Genomic DNA, 15,263 nt, shown 5'->3' with positions numbered 1-15,263 from the left:
TTATCTTTGTGACAATGCTCTACCAACTATCAACAAGTCTTACTCGAGTTGACACCCCCCCACACATAAATTATGCAATGACCTCAGTGCATGCAAAAAAAAATAATAGAAGCAAATAGAGGAAAGAGTGTACCCGATGTTTGAAATCATGATAGAGCATGCAACAGTAAAACCTAACAACAAACAAAGAAAAGAGAAGAAAAAGAACAAGAAATAACATCTATACAAATGGGTTGCCTCCCATAAAGTGCTAAGTTTAGAGTCTTCAGCCAGACTCAGTAAGAAGCAGCCAATGGAGGTGGAGGCTCAAATCTAAATGTGAATGGTGACTGCTCCAAAGAAGTGGAAGAGTTCAACAATGTGTTGACTTCCTCAATATTTAGGTTAGATTCCCCAAATGGCAAGCAATGTTGTAGGGGATCATCAATAAGCATGTTCGAAGTATAATCAACCACTACCTCATCAATAAAGTTAATCGCAAAACACTCTTCATCCCTATTTGAGCTTAAGGATGCATTGAAGATGTTGACTCTAAGTTTCTTATTGCCAAATGATATGTCAATGACACCCGATCTACAATTGATGCAAGCAGTCGCAGTGGCTAAAAAGGGCCGTCCAAGAATGACTGGTGGTAACTTATTGGTAGTTGTATTGTCTATATCTAGGATAAAAAAATCAACAGGAAAATATAGATCCTCAACCTTTACCAAAACGTTTTCAAGTAGCCCACGGGGTCGTTTGATTGAACGGTCTGCCAATTGTAGAATCACATCAGTGGATGTCAAATCTCCTAGACCAAACCTATCATAAACTGAACCGGGTAAAATATTCACACTAGCTCCCAAATCAAGCAATGCTTTACTTATGGATAAATCTCCAATGACACATGAAATTAAAGGTGTACCTGGATCTTTAAGTTTAGGGCGCAGCTTGGTTGGAAATCACCGAAATTGATCGATTGATTAGGTGCACGTTTTAGGTGTTTGAGTCTTCAACTTACGCTTTTGGGTGCACAAATCTTGTAGAAACTTAGCATAAGCTGGGACTTGCTTGATAGCACCTAATAGTGGGAGATTGATACGAACTTGTTGGAATAAATCAATCATCTCCTGCATCTTAGCATTCTTTCTAGAATCTGGAATTGAGGACTCAAGAGCTTCAGGGAAGGGGTCTTTGGGAGTGTAAGATTTAGGAGTAGGACCCTCTACAATCGGAATGTGCAACCCCTTCCAAGGAAATTGATGGGAAATACTCACAGGTGGTGTTTCTTTACTAGGCTTGTGTGCATCATTGCCAGTCTCATGGGTCAAATCAACCTCTTCTTGACTCTCAAGATCAATGGGCAATGGCTTAGGAGTAGGCAAAGGTGCATAATATTCCTTCCCACTGCGTGTCACAACCGAGACTGCTTGGACTTGTTCTTTCCTAGACCCAATTTGATGATTAGGGTTACCTATTGGTTGATTAGGTAACTGACCAACCTCCCTCCTACTGATGGCATCAGCTAGTTGACCAAGTTGAGTTTCCAATTTGTTAATGGATTGAGAATGGGAATGCAACAATTGAGTGTTTTGCTCTAAGCCACTAAGTGCTTATAAGGCTCTTCATTGGCATGTCTGTAAAAAGATGGTAGCATTTGAATCACACTAGATTTGATCTCATATTTAGCCGCCTCTATGTTAGGCAACTTAATACAAGAAACTGGAGTATATATCGTAGGAATGAAATGCTCACTCAAGGGCCTCATTGGAGGCTCATAGTTTGCCATGGTTCTTTGCCTTCTAAGGTTGGCCAAACTCTCTTCTAACTCTAAGTCAAGTGGAGTCAACTCAGGGTTTAGGGACCGACGACCATGCATACACACAGAAAAATAAAAAAAGAATAAGCTAAATAAGTAAAATTAAAAGAAAATAACTATAGCAAAAGGGAGAGTTTAGGACGTACCTAAAGCGCAATCCACGTGATCTTTCGAACAAAAGTTACACATGTGGGATCTGAGGGATGGGGATTTTTAAAAATTAACCTAAACAACCCAATCTAATGCAAATATTACAATTGAAAAGTCTTAAATACAATTATATCTAAGAAAGAAAAGATAACAACCTAAACTAATTATCGAATCGCTACTTTTGCAGTTACCTACAAAACAAAAGAAAAAGAGATTAGTTAAATAAGCAAAGAAAAATAAAAAAATTAAAAACACTAAAATTACTCTAAAAATTATGCCTAATTGACAAAAATCAATCCTAGCAACCGTGCTTTGGTTCCCCGGCAACGGCGCTAAAATTTGATCGTGTCGCTAACCAATCAAAAATAAAATCCTATACTAATTTAGCAAGCAGAAAGTACGGGGTCGAACTATGGGGAACTAAAAGGCTAAGTTACTAAGACTGAATTTAACAAAACTAAATTTAAACTAAATCTATTAACTAATGTAAAACATTAACTGTGAATATGTGAAGATCTTTGAGATTTCGAATCCCCAATGCTTTTCTTTAATCGATATAACTCTACACTTCAAAGTAAATTAGGGATGGTCTTCCTAGATATGCCCTATCTTCGCAAGACTATCGTCCTTCGCGGAAGCTTGACACGCTTAGTTCGCTGAGTTATAGAACATCTTTGGCCAAACTCAAACACAATCAACTAGAAGATATAGAACAATCAACTTAATGAAATAAGCATGGTTCATCTACATCCCAAAGCAAAGGAACTAGCTACTCATTATTACAAAGTTCATAAGAAAAATAAAGATGAAACATAGGAAGAGAGAGAGAGAGATGTGGTCTTCTTCTTCAGCAATGAGAGAGATGAGAGCCGCATTCGCCGTCTTCCTTTCTGTGGTTGGCTTCTCTTTTATGTCTCCCGCACACAATGAATCCCCTCTCTTTACCCGTCTATTTGACCTTTATTCTTTCGGAATTTGGAAAAACTTAAAACTGGAAAGTTGTAGATATTTTCAATATCGTTTCATAGCATCTTGAATCATCGAAATCCAAGCTCATACGAGAGAGATATGCCCAAAATACTGAAGGTAGGTCTGTTTACCCGATTTTCAGATTTATTACCAATTTTGTTCCTTAGACCTCCACCTATTTCCAATTGGCTAAGATCTTACTTTTCATGATTTCTTGAGCAGCAAGATTGAATGCCATGATTTAAAATCCACCAATATCTAATATATTTGCCAACTTTACTCCATATTATCTCTAATATCCAAAATCTCCTTATTCTTGAAAAATACACAAAAATACTCAATTAGATCTCTTTAATTAAATACGTATGGGGAATTAAATCAAATAAATAATGGTAAATACATGCTTATCAATTGCCAAAAATTGGGCAATTAAAACCAACAACCCCTAGATTATGGACTTGATTTTGAAATTTATTGCATAATTAGTTCTGATGAATCTATGTGAGCAAAAGCCCCAAGTTTTGTGGTGTGATTTGGACCAAAATACCAAATCTAGGTGAAGTGTAGGGTTAGAGTGTATGGTTCAACTGAATCGTTCAGTCATGTTGAACCTACACTCAATGATACCAAGGCTTTTCTGACTTGATTAACCTACTAGAATTGTGAATTGAATAAAAACTTAGCCTTAGTGAAGCCGTACAACCAGAAGTTCCAAAGTTTGGATTGAAAATGGGGTGAAATACGAATATGATTAATGATTGTAGGACTCAGGTGTATGATTTAGGTATACTAACACTACACTCTTGTCAGATGAAGTACTAAGACTCTATTGGATTATTAAAATTCATATAGAAACTAGTAAAAGGAGGAGATAAACTAGATTAATAAAGTTCTAGAGTAATGCTCTATGATCCATAAGGGGAGAGTGTATGATTGAAGAGTGGAGGAATGACCTTGAGTGTAAAATCATCATAAATATAAGACTACACTAACATCATTCGCTCATCAGTTTATATGGCGGTTAGATTATGAACAACTCCAAGGAAAAAGACATCCACTTTAATATAGCATAAAATCATTTTGATTATGAAGAGAAGCTATTTGAACTGAAAAGACAGGTGAGTATTGTAACTCAACCTATGTTGGATGATTGTAATATATGATGTGAGTATTATAATTCAACTCATGGACATATATGACTGTAGTATATGAAGTGAGTGTCATAACCCAACTCATGGGTATATATGACTGTAGTATATGATGTGAGTATCAAAACCCCACTCATGAACATACATGCTCATAATGCATGATGTGAATAATGTACTATGTGATACTTAATAAACTATAGTGATACTATTTCTCATAGATGAATGATTCTTCAATTATGAAATGACTGAGGGGAGACTATGAGTGATTGTATGTTCCAATTGAATGATTGTAAGAGCTAAGCTTATGATTGTATGAGGAGTAATGTACTCATTACTTTGCTTATACATGATTGTATTTTGGTTAGAAACATATGTTTGCTTCAAACATAAATGATAAGGGATTGTTCATGTGCATAACTTTATAAATGCAAGACTGAAATGGATAAAAAAAAGGCATCGTGCTGATGAGCACAACATTTTTGGCCAGATTGTAAAGTGGAAAAACTGAGTCTAAGCCAATGTTAGATGTCTATGAGATGTACATGACTTTACGCCTTGAGATTGAAGCCACTTCGATGGTCAGATTGAAGTCATTTTGGTGGTATAGACTGATGTACATCCTCTATGGATCTACTTATGATTAAAACTGAAAGGGGAGTTGAAATTGAAAGGATTTGAAAAAAAGTATTTTCCATCTTTTATATTTTCAATTAGACTGAATAATCTTTTGTGATGAATATATGCATGTTGTTATTGATTGTAGCATGGTTGTGTTATAATATTCACTAAGCTAGTGTAGGTCATTCCCCCTTACCATGTACAGATAAACAGACGTAGGACAAGGGTAAGGACATAGCCCCCCATGAACATGAGTGAAAGCTCAAGATCCTTTTTGCTTTTAATAGTTCAATTTATCTCAATTCGTAGGTATGTTTGAATAATTGAGGTTTGTATAAGATAGTAAAGATATTTAGTTCATATGATATTGTACTTTGAAGACTATAACTTTTGTGTAATAGTATCTAGACAATGTTAGTTGTCATCAGATAATCAGAGTTGTACTTTCCCTCTTTTTCTATATAGATGTTTCCGTTGTTACATCGTGATATTGAACTCTATTCTTTTTGAGGTAAAGATGAAGGAATTTACTGTCATGTCTCCCAGTAGGGTTTAGGTGTCATGAGATCGACTTGGCCCAAGTTAATGGGGGTGTGATAGCTTTGGCTATTGAAAAAGTACAGGGACATGCCAGTACTCCAAAGGAAGATCTGGGAAATGAATCCAAACTAATTTAGTCAATGGCTGGGTTGTATTCAAGTTAAAATTTTGCCTCCAACAATGAAACTAGACTGCTTGTGAAGAAATCTGATAAGGGTTGTGTCTCTTTAGGCTTCTTCATTGAACTGTGAAGCATCAAGATGGAAGTCTCTCCTTCATCACAGCTCTATTGAGATTATGCTTGCAGTTTTGTTCAATGTGGAGTTTCATGTACTAATACTATTTTAATAGGCATAACCCTATAGCACTCGAAAGGCTCCATTAGTTGAGTGCATCATTATTGGGAGAGCCAGGGGCTATTTTATCTTGGAGGTTATTTGCATTTTCCCAGTTGCACAATTGGGGGGGGGGGGCATCTATGATCTTAAGGACAATGTCATTTGACAGGACTCAGCCAAATCTTGTTTTTCTAACAATTTTTCTTGTAGGCATTAAGAAGGTCGGTGAATGAGATATTATCAAAACCAACTTCTATTCAGGGTGAAAGTTAGGTTCAATCTCTCAAATTTCTAATAATAATCTTCAACAATTTCTCATAAGATCTCTAAGCAATGGGACCAAAATTATAACATTCAAAAAAATGGTCACCTTAAATTAGCTTTCTCTTCACCTTGTAAGTGTTTACTTGGAGACATAAGTTAACTCAAGTAAGAAAGCTTCACCACCCCAAACCTCGAATACTCCCTTTTCTCTTTCATTTTCAAATGATAAAGAGTTAAAGAACATTTTGTCGGAGGATATTATGTATTTAGTGGGGCTCACTCAGGCGTTAGGGCATTGGATTCCATTAACTCAATATGAGATAAGTTAAAAGACTTAAAATTTAACTCATTTTGTTAGTTTCAAAGTGTTCGGCGCATTGATCAAGTATGTGACATTTGATATCAAACCTTTATAGCCCAGAGTAATGTGAAAACTACCACTTGGAGAGGGCTACTAACCCTAGAGTGTGAGTTGAGAGATATCTTTCATCTTTACACCTCTCCCCACTTTGTTAGCCAGCTCACGTCAAGATAGAGACCTCTTCAGTCTTTGGCCAGTTCTAGACGCCGCAATGAAGTGCAGCTCATGAGGTAGTCGCCGTAATTATGAACAAGTGTACGTGGTAGGGTATGCAGTATTAAAACTCCATTCTATCCATAGATCTTTGGTTTAAATTCTTGCACGTGTATCCTTTCCCCTCATATAATAGAACAGAATGGCGATGGCCTTTTCTTCAATTTCATTACTTCAGATACTCAAATTTGGCAAATAAATCAGGCCCAATGAACAACCAAGGATGGAATTCACTTGGGTTGGGCCAGCATAAGTCCATATGGTCTCAGCCCAATAGGTTTGATTGGTGGGACATACATATGATGGTCATTTAGAGGGTTTCACTAAGGATAAGGAACAAAGCAGCTTAAGGAGAAATTTAATTAGGAAACAAGCTTGGGACCCCAACCTAATATTATGACCAATGAAATATGGTCATGGTTTTTTTCAAAGTCACATAAGCCCAAGTTTAGCAATTGTAATGATCAAATTTTTTCAATAGATCTCTCATGAGAGTTGTACGATGTCATTCAATTATTCAACAATATCATCAACAGCCGCTAAAAGAGAAATTTACATAAATGCGGAAAGTACATTTCTGTTCTGGATAATCAACGAGCAATCTCTAATGGTAGCATGAAAGGAGTCCCTGAGGACACTGGAGCTGTGAAACCCAGCCCTAACCTTGACCCGGAAACCTTGTTGTTTGTAGGTCCGATGACCCGAAGTAAAGTAAGAAGTCAGCTTTGGGCCATCCCAGTAGAGGACTTGGTGCCTGGCTTTGAATCCATGAAAGTTGATGATGAGGTTCTATTTATGGAAACTGAATCCTGATGAAGATCTAATTAGTTGATGGACTTGGAGTGCTCTCTATCTTGGTTTGAAGGCATTTCTACCTATTAGGTAAGTCACTTGACTTGTGTGCAAAACCCCTTTAGGTTTGGATTTGATCTGGACCTTCAATTCCCCGTTTTGGCCTTGTTGCCAAGATTGGTCGACTCGATTGGTCGACCGGGCCATCGACCAATCCACTCGACCAATGAGTGCCGTCTTTGGCAATTAGGTTGATTCTTGCTCTATTTAAGTCCAACCTCGAGTCCACTTCGTATTTGCTGCCTCTAAACCCTCCTGGAACGAACCAAAGACCTCTCGCAAGTCATCTCTCTTGCATCCTTGGTGTTTTCTTGACGGATCTTCGTCGGAACTCTTCTTTTTGCATCAAAAGGTATGTCTACTCTCTCTTTTTCTCCTCCATCTTTGTTTTTCTTTTCCTTTTGAGTTGAGACAGAGAGAAGAGATGCTGCATCCTCTCGTTGCAAACATCTCCGAACATGTTCTCATGATCATCCTAAGGATTTAAGGCTAGAACAATGATCTTAACCATGATCATTGCAAGCTTTTGAAGGATTCATGATCAAACCATGATTTAATCTCTGTTAATCTTCTAATCTGAATTCTGATCTCTTTGGATCTTCTTTCATTGATCATGTTAGTGGTTAATGGTTGTGTTTTCTTTCCATGATCCATAATCCATAGAATTCTAGTTGTTCTCTTCTACCTTACTATGTGTTCTTCATGATGCATGATAGTTACATATATGGTAGGTTTTATTTCCTTATTTAGATTTATGCTTCTAAGCCTTATTCCATGAAGACCTATGCATGTTTTCATGTTTTCATTACCGAAAGCAATGATCCATCCTCCTATAGTTCTTGTCCTTGTTTTCTATTTCAAATTCATCAAGATCCATGTTTGAGTTAATTATGGTAACTTTTTGTTTCCTAATTTGGATCTTGATACCTTGATTTGATTAGTGTTTTGAGGTCCCCTATATGCTAGAATACTACTGATGTAGTCTACCCCTTGATTAGTACCCTTTTGAACCACCAAATTCGGATTTCATATCTTAAAACTCGATTTTATAGGTTATCGTCGCATTGGTCGACCGATTGGTCGATTGGACCACTCGACCAATCCACTCGACCAATGAGTACAAAGCAACTCCGGAATTGGTCTGCTTTTGGATGTTTTGATATATTTTCTGTTGGGGATCTTTCCTAATATGTTGTATATACTTGTTTAGGACCTTCTTCTCAAGTTTGCCAAGATCTTACTTGATTTCTTAGGATCCTTTTGCGAGTTATAAAAGGTAAGGATGGTTATTTCCTTAATTACATAGATAGCATGAATCTAGTTTCTATATTTGAATATCATTAATATGTTTCCTAAATTAGATTCTTACAATGATATACTACTGTTGCATAACTTTGATTACAGTAGCATTACTTATTCATATTAAATTGATTCATGTATGATTTACTTACCAATGTTATAAAAGTAATTGTAATTACTGATTTCTTTCCATATATGTAGTTACTATATATGTGATGATATGAATTGATGCATGTGTATGCTTACGTATGGTTTGGAAAGGAGAGGTGTCCTTTCGACACTTCGTCCTTGGACTACTACGGGAATATTATGGGATGTTTCCGGAGATGCCCTCCGGACACCTTCCTAAACCGTTGGATGACATATCTAGGATTGTCTAGTAGTGTTTGGCTAGGATGTCCCTGTTATGTCGACCCTAATCGGAGGGGTATTGAGACCGAACGACCCGTGGTAGCAATGGGGATTCATGGGCGCTCAAGACCGGTAACCAACCCGTGAGAGGACAGGAATCACATTGTGGGGGCCATTTATTGGTAGGGTTGCATATGATTAGACTTGGGCTCACGGGCGCTTAAGACCGGTAACCAACCCGTGAGAGGACGTGAGAGCTTCCCGTTTACCATATGTGGATGATCAATAGGGTTGATGAGTCCGTAGTCCGAGTTGGTCGGTGCCATAGGATACGTTGACTCTAGTGTGAAGGATACTGGAAAGGATCGTCGTGGACGAGGAATGGAAGTATCCGGATCTCGACTTGATGTAACCAAGTAGAAGACTTGCATTTGGCTAGGTTTTACCCCCGACATGCGCCAAAGACTTATACCAAATGGTTGTGAGAGAGTGTGTTGACTTAACCCCCGCCAAGGTTTGTCCCGAGGGATGAAGGACCCATTACCAATCGGCTGCTCAAGACCGGTGAAATGATCCGTGAGAGAATCCAAGATATCTTAAATGGTTGAGGATGTGAGTGGACTTTCCTAAAGAAGTACGGTGCTATGACTTAAAGCATGTCTCGCCAACAGAGACCAAAGCATCCATAGAGTTAGATTCATTCATTCATTGTTTGTCTCATATCATATTGCATTTATGTTTGTTCTGGAATCCTCGCCATTTATGTTATTATGGATTTTAATCGCTTTACCGGGTTTCTTTGAAACTCATTCCTTTATTGTACAATGTTGTTAGACTATCCCTGCAGTACCGAGTATTATGACGGTCCCTATGAAGAAGCGCAAGGCGAAGAGACATATCTCCGAGAAGGTGATTGCGGTTACCACAATTACTCAAGATCCCACGAGTGGTTATGCTCCGTACGATGCTTAGTCCGACCATTGAGTGGAAGCGTCCTTGTGCTATTTATGAGATCTATACCTACAAGGATGTCGTCTATAAAGTGGAGAATAATTTAGTTACCCAATGTACTTGCTACTGGGATTAGATTTTGTCTAGTTTATTCTTTAGAGCTACTTTTCCGCTGGATGTAAAGTGGGATTTTTGCTTCACTTTACTTATCCTGTTTGATACTCCGATTATATCTATTATTCCGATTCATTTATGATTCATTCTTTCATTATTGGATCTATGATTTATCTTCCGCACTCTTGTTATGATTGTTCATGATTATGTTATTGTTTATGTGGGAGGTTGATCACTCGATACCCGATCTTCGGGCCGTGGATCACACCTCGGGTATGCCGATAGGGTACGGGCTGGGAGGGCGTGATGATTGGTATCGGAGCCCAAGGTTCAAGGAGATCCTAACCACAAAAGACAACAACTGAACATTCCCGAGTCATTGATCCGACATGACTCTTCTACTCTTAGAAGTGAATAATAGAACACCGAATTAGAAACTTGACCTTTGAGGCATAACGGAACATTTTCGAATAACATACCATAATTATACTTGAACAAATGACACTAATGCAAGGAAAAGAAAAGTGCATAACATACAATAATTAAAGAGAAACAAAATGAACTTCATTAATTTCAAAAGTTTTTACAATGATTACATCTGAAATGCATAAATGGAAAATCCTAAAGTACAGTCTATCTAGGTGATCTACTCGATCTCTCGTATGCTCGAACTCCTCTCGCTAGCTGAGTCACCCGATGCTCTATCCTATCCTCGTCGTGACTCCATCCTCTCGTACATCTGCTCCCGTCCGACCTCCATCCTCTCTAGCATGGAAGTCATCGATCTCATCTCGGGCACCAAGATCCGAAGTCTCCGGAACCGCATGTGAAGGGCCGCCGCCTCGAAGTGTGATGAAGGAAACTCGTGATGCATGTGCTCAGCCTCGCGCATATCTCAGATCATCTCCGGCCCGATCATCACTATCGAGACCGATATCCTCTCCTCCATCCTCCGATCCCCGATCCTCATCCTCCGATTCATCATCATCCTCACCCTCCGGACCAGGAGATCTCTCTAACCGATGTAGTCTCATCCGTCGAATGGTCCGAGTCCCAATGGGGTATCCCCGTGATCTAGTGTCCATCGGTGTATCCTCGAAACTCACCCCGAAATGCCCGAAGATCAAAGTCGAAGCCTCCCATAGCAAAGGTTCCGCATGCTAGGCCGCAGAACCAAGTCCAAGCATGACCCGCTGAATGATGTAGGAGAGATCGATCTCGAAGCCCATGTAGATGCGGTAGATGACCAAGGCCTCCATCACCGTGACCCGATGGTGATGTCCGGCTTTCGGCATGATGTTTCGGCCGACTATGCGACCGATAATACGTGCAGAGCCCGTCATCCGTCCGCTAGTCCACGGTGTGTAGCATCGACGGCTATCCCATAGCGTAGAGCATATCTCGCGAAGCTCGTACGGCATCGATGGCTGTCCAGATCTGCTCTCCGCAGGTATCAACACACACCGCCTGTGGATAGTAAGGGACCTGCAAGATCTCAGCCGTTGTCCGGGTAGAGAAGCGAATCCGAGTCCGGAGGACCCCGCTCCCGAGGACAAGTCCGAGTGGATGTCCCCGGCCTCGAGCCTCCTCTCGTGTAAGTAAGGTTGCTGAAGAACAACCTCACTAGCTCCGGTATACCGGCAAATCCTCGGTGAAGAGATGAGTCCACCGTAAAGTGTCGAACCCTCCGCCGGATCCTAAAGGCTCCGAGCTGGCGTAAATGAAGTAGATGCCCCATCTCGATGTTACAATAGCTGAAGTAGGCCTCGTACGTAAACTCGGCCCGAGGTGTGTCAAACATGTCCGGCCTCTCCTAACCTCCTCTCTAGGCTCGAAAGGAACCCGACCTCTCGCCCCTAAGAGCACCTACGATGCGACCTCGACCTCTACCTCCTCCTCGTCCTCCCTCTCGCATGGTGTATCCGTGGAAGAGACAAGAGACATTTCCAATTAGTGCTATTTTAAGATTTGAGCCAAAAGGGTATTTTCGTAATTTTTCGGAAAATTTCAAATTTGGGGGAAATTTGATTTGAACATACTAGCATGTGCGCAATACTTGGAATTTCATGTCTATGAAGTTGTTTTGATGAAAATCGATCGAAAACTTGGATTAAAGCGAAAAATTCAGCAAGAAGGAAATTTGGGGATTTTGCAATTTAGGTCAAAATTGGATTTTTGAAAAGTTGAAATTGGTTAAATCAAATTGTATGGACCTATCTACAATGTCATCTTGAGCATGTAGCATTTGATCTCGTGCGAAAATTTCAAGCGGTTTGAGAGAAAACGAAATTTTTCTAAAGATATCGATTTCGGTATAAAACTTTGCGAGATGAGCACCAAATGTGTTAAAACTTGTTGTCTATGCATGGCCTTGTGTTTAAAACCTATGGAATATGTTTCTAAGCATTCCTAAGCATGATTTCTAGCATTGGATACAAGTAAAGCATGGTTTTATTGAAATGCAAGCATGAGAAGATGATAATGGAAGGAAGAATGAGAGATTTACCTTGTTTGTGAAGATGGTGTGTTGTGGTGTTGTTGTTGAAGCACTAAATCACCTCAAGAACACTTGTGGGAACTCTTGGAGATTTTCCCTAGAGCTCTCTCACCTTTGGAAGAAGTTAGAATGAGGTTGGAATGTGGAAATGAGGCTTATAATGCGAATTTTCAGATTCGTCTTCATTGGTCGACCGATTGGTCGATCGGGTCACTCGACCAACCACTCGACCAATGGTCATAGTGACCTCATTTGCTGTTGAATTTTTGGAAAATGTGATTTTTGCCTTATGGAATATTGTTTGATGACTATATGGATATATTTGAGCATGATTTAAGTTTTCAAATCATTTGGACTTGTGGTTTATGTTGAATCTTCGAAATTCGGTATTTTGATGTTCTCGGTTTTGTGGAATGGTTACTCCGAGAAGTGGGCGTGGTGAATCCAAGTGGTCATGGAGGTGGTGAAGTACCTCGGGGAGGTGGTGAAGTACCTCATGGAGGTGGTGGGATATCAAATGCTGATCGGGGTACTCATGAGATCCCCGGTGCCCCGAATGTTGGAAGTTTCAGAGATATTGCCAATATTATGGGCAATATGATGCAAGCAGCAAGCAGCTCGGTTCAACCAGATGTTGGTGGGTTTCATGACTCGCATAATGAGACCCGGGCTGGTGCTAATGTGAATCCTCATGCCGCAGTCCCGAATGCGGGAGGTTTAGCCGGAACTCCTCATACTCGCCTCGATGGAGAGTTTTCTCAAGATGCAAGTACCCACTTTTACCGGAGTTACCAAGGACCCCTTGTTTCCTAACAAGTGGCTTCGTGAGTTGGAGAAGGCTTTCCGACATCTGCAATGCTCGGAAGGTCGAAGATTTTGTTTTGCCGAGCGAAGTTGCAACAAGAAGCCGATGCATGGTGGATTTCCACTCGTCCCGTTTTGGAAGGTTTGCATGCAGGAGTTGTAACTTGGGAGTTATTCAAAGAGGCTTTTTGTATGAACTACTTTCCCGAGGCGGTGAAGGATGCGAAGGAAGCCGAGTTTATGATTCCCGACTCAAGGAACTTTGTCCGTGTTGGAGTACCAACAGAAGTTCGAGGAGCTTCATTTCTTTGCTCCAGATTCTTTGAAGGAAGACCTCGCCAAAGCAAAGAAGTTCTTCAAAGGACTGCGCCCGCCATTAAAGCTTACCTCACAGTCCCAGCCTATAGTGAGCTATGCTCAAGTGGTGCGGAACTCGAAGAAGTTGGAAGAAACAGAGAAGGAAAGTGCTCGTGTGCAAAAGCCTTGGCAGTCAAGGAATTCTGGTTTGGTGGATCGCAATGACCGTCGTTATGTGAGACCTACACCCTACCCCACTCCTACCTTTCGGGCTAAGAGTGTAGGTCGAACACGGGTTTTCAGCAGCTCCCGGCCGGTTTAAACAAGATGGCGGAAACCGACCACCAGCAAATGCAAGTGCAAGTGCAAGTGCAAGTGCAAGGCCTTTTGTTCGAAGCCCTCTGTTGCAGCCACCCCCGTTGGATCCAGCAATCTCGTTTGCTTCTACCGCAAGCAAGCTGGTCATTTCGCTCGTGCCTGTCCGAAGCGGCCCCGCCCAAAGCAGCCTCCGCCCTAGTGGTGAAGAGTGCTCCTGCTCCTCCTCTCGGTAGAGTTTTCAGTACTTCTAGTACCGAGCAGGATCCAAGCCATGATGTGATTACAGGTGTACATTGTTAGTCGCTTCTATTTCTGCATTTGTCTTATTTGATACGGGTGCATCTCATTCGTTCATGTCATCTCGCATTCATCAAGAAGACTAACCTAATCCCCGAGAAGTTGTCTAGTTGTTTATTGATTAGTACACCCACTGGTCCTGTTGTGAAACTAGATAAGGGGTTATCTAAATGTCCTGTGTTGGTTGGTGAGAAGAACTTGGAAGCCAATTTTGTGATTCTTGACATGAAGGACTTCGATGTTATTTTGGGAATCGATTGGTTGACAGCCCACAAAGCCGTGTTCCTTTGTTCCTCAAAGAAGATTCAGTCCCATATTTGTGGAAGTCCGGTCTTTGAATTTCAGGGTGAAAAGAGAAGGGTTTGTAAGAAGGTGTCTTGTCTGACCGATGCAAGTCTATGCCCTAGTGGATGATGCTTCATCCGAAGGCAAGGGTATAGTGGAGAAAAGAGTCGATGAAGTCGAGTTGTCTGCGACTTTGTTGATGTCTTCCCCGATGATCTATCGGAGTGCCTCCGGACGGAGATGTCGAATTCTCTATTGATCTCGTCCCCGGTGCCGCACCGGTATCTAAAGCTCCGTATAGGATGGCTCCTACCGAGTTGAAAGAGTTGCAAAATCAGTTGAATGAGCTCATTGATAGAGGTTTCGTACAGCCTAGTGTGTCACCTTGGGGAGCTCCGGTCTTGTTCGTCAAAAAGAAAGACGGTAGTATGCGCTTGTGCATCGACTACCGTGAGTTGAATAAGTTGACTATCAAGAATAGATATCCGCTGCCCGAATCGATGATCTCTTCGATCAGTTGAAGGGTGCAGTTGTGTTCTCGAAGATTGACTTAAGGTCCGGATATCACCAATTGAAAGTGAAGTCTAGTGATATCTTCAAGACAGCTTTCCGAACGCGGTATGGTCACTATGAGTTTAGAGTCATGCCCTTCGGATTGACCAATGCTCTGCGGTGTTCATGGACCTCATGAACCGAGTATTTCATGATGTGCTTGATAAGTTTGTGATTGTTTTCATTGATGACATCTTGATCTATTCGAAGAGCGAAGAAGAGCATGCGAGTCATCTAAGTTTCACTT

The sequence above is a fragment of the Hakea prostrata genome, chromosome 5 (genome assembly GCF_041222555.1).
Source record: "Hakea prostrata isolate BN-2017 chromosome 5, UWA_Hpros_2, whole genome shotgun sequence".
NCBI lineage: Eukaryota > Viridiplantae > Streptophyta > Magnoliopsida > Proteales > Proteaceae > Hakea > Hakea prostrata.
This window is presented reverse-complemented; position numbering follows the sequence as displayed.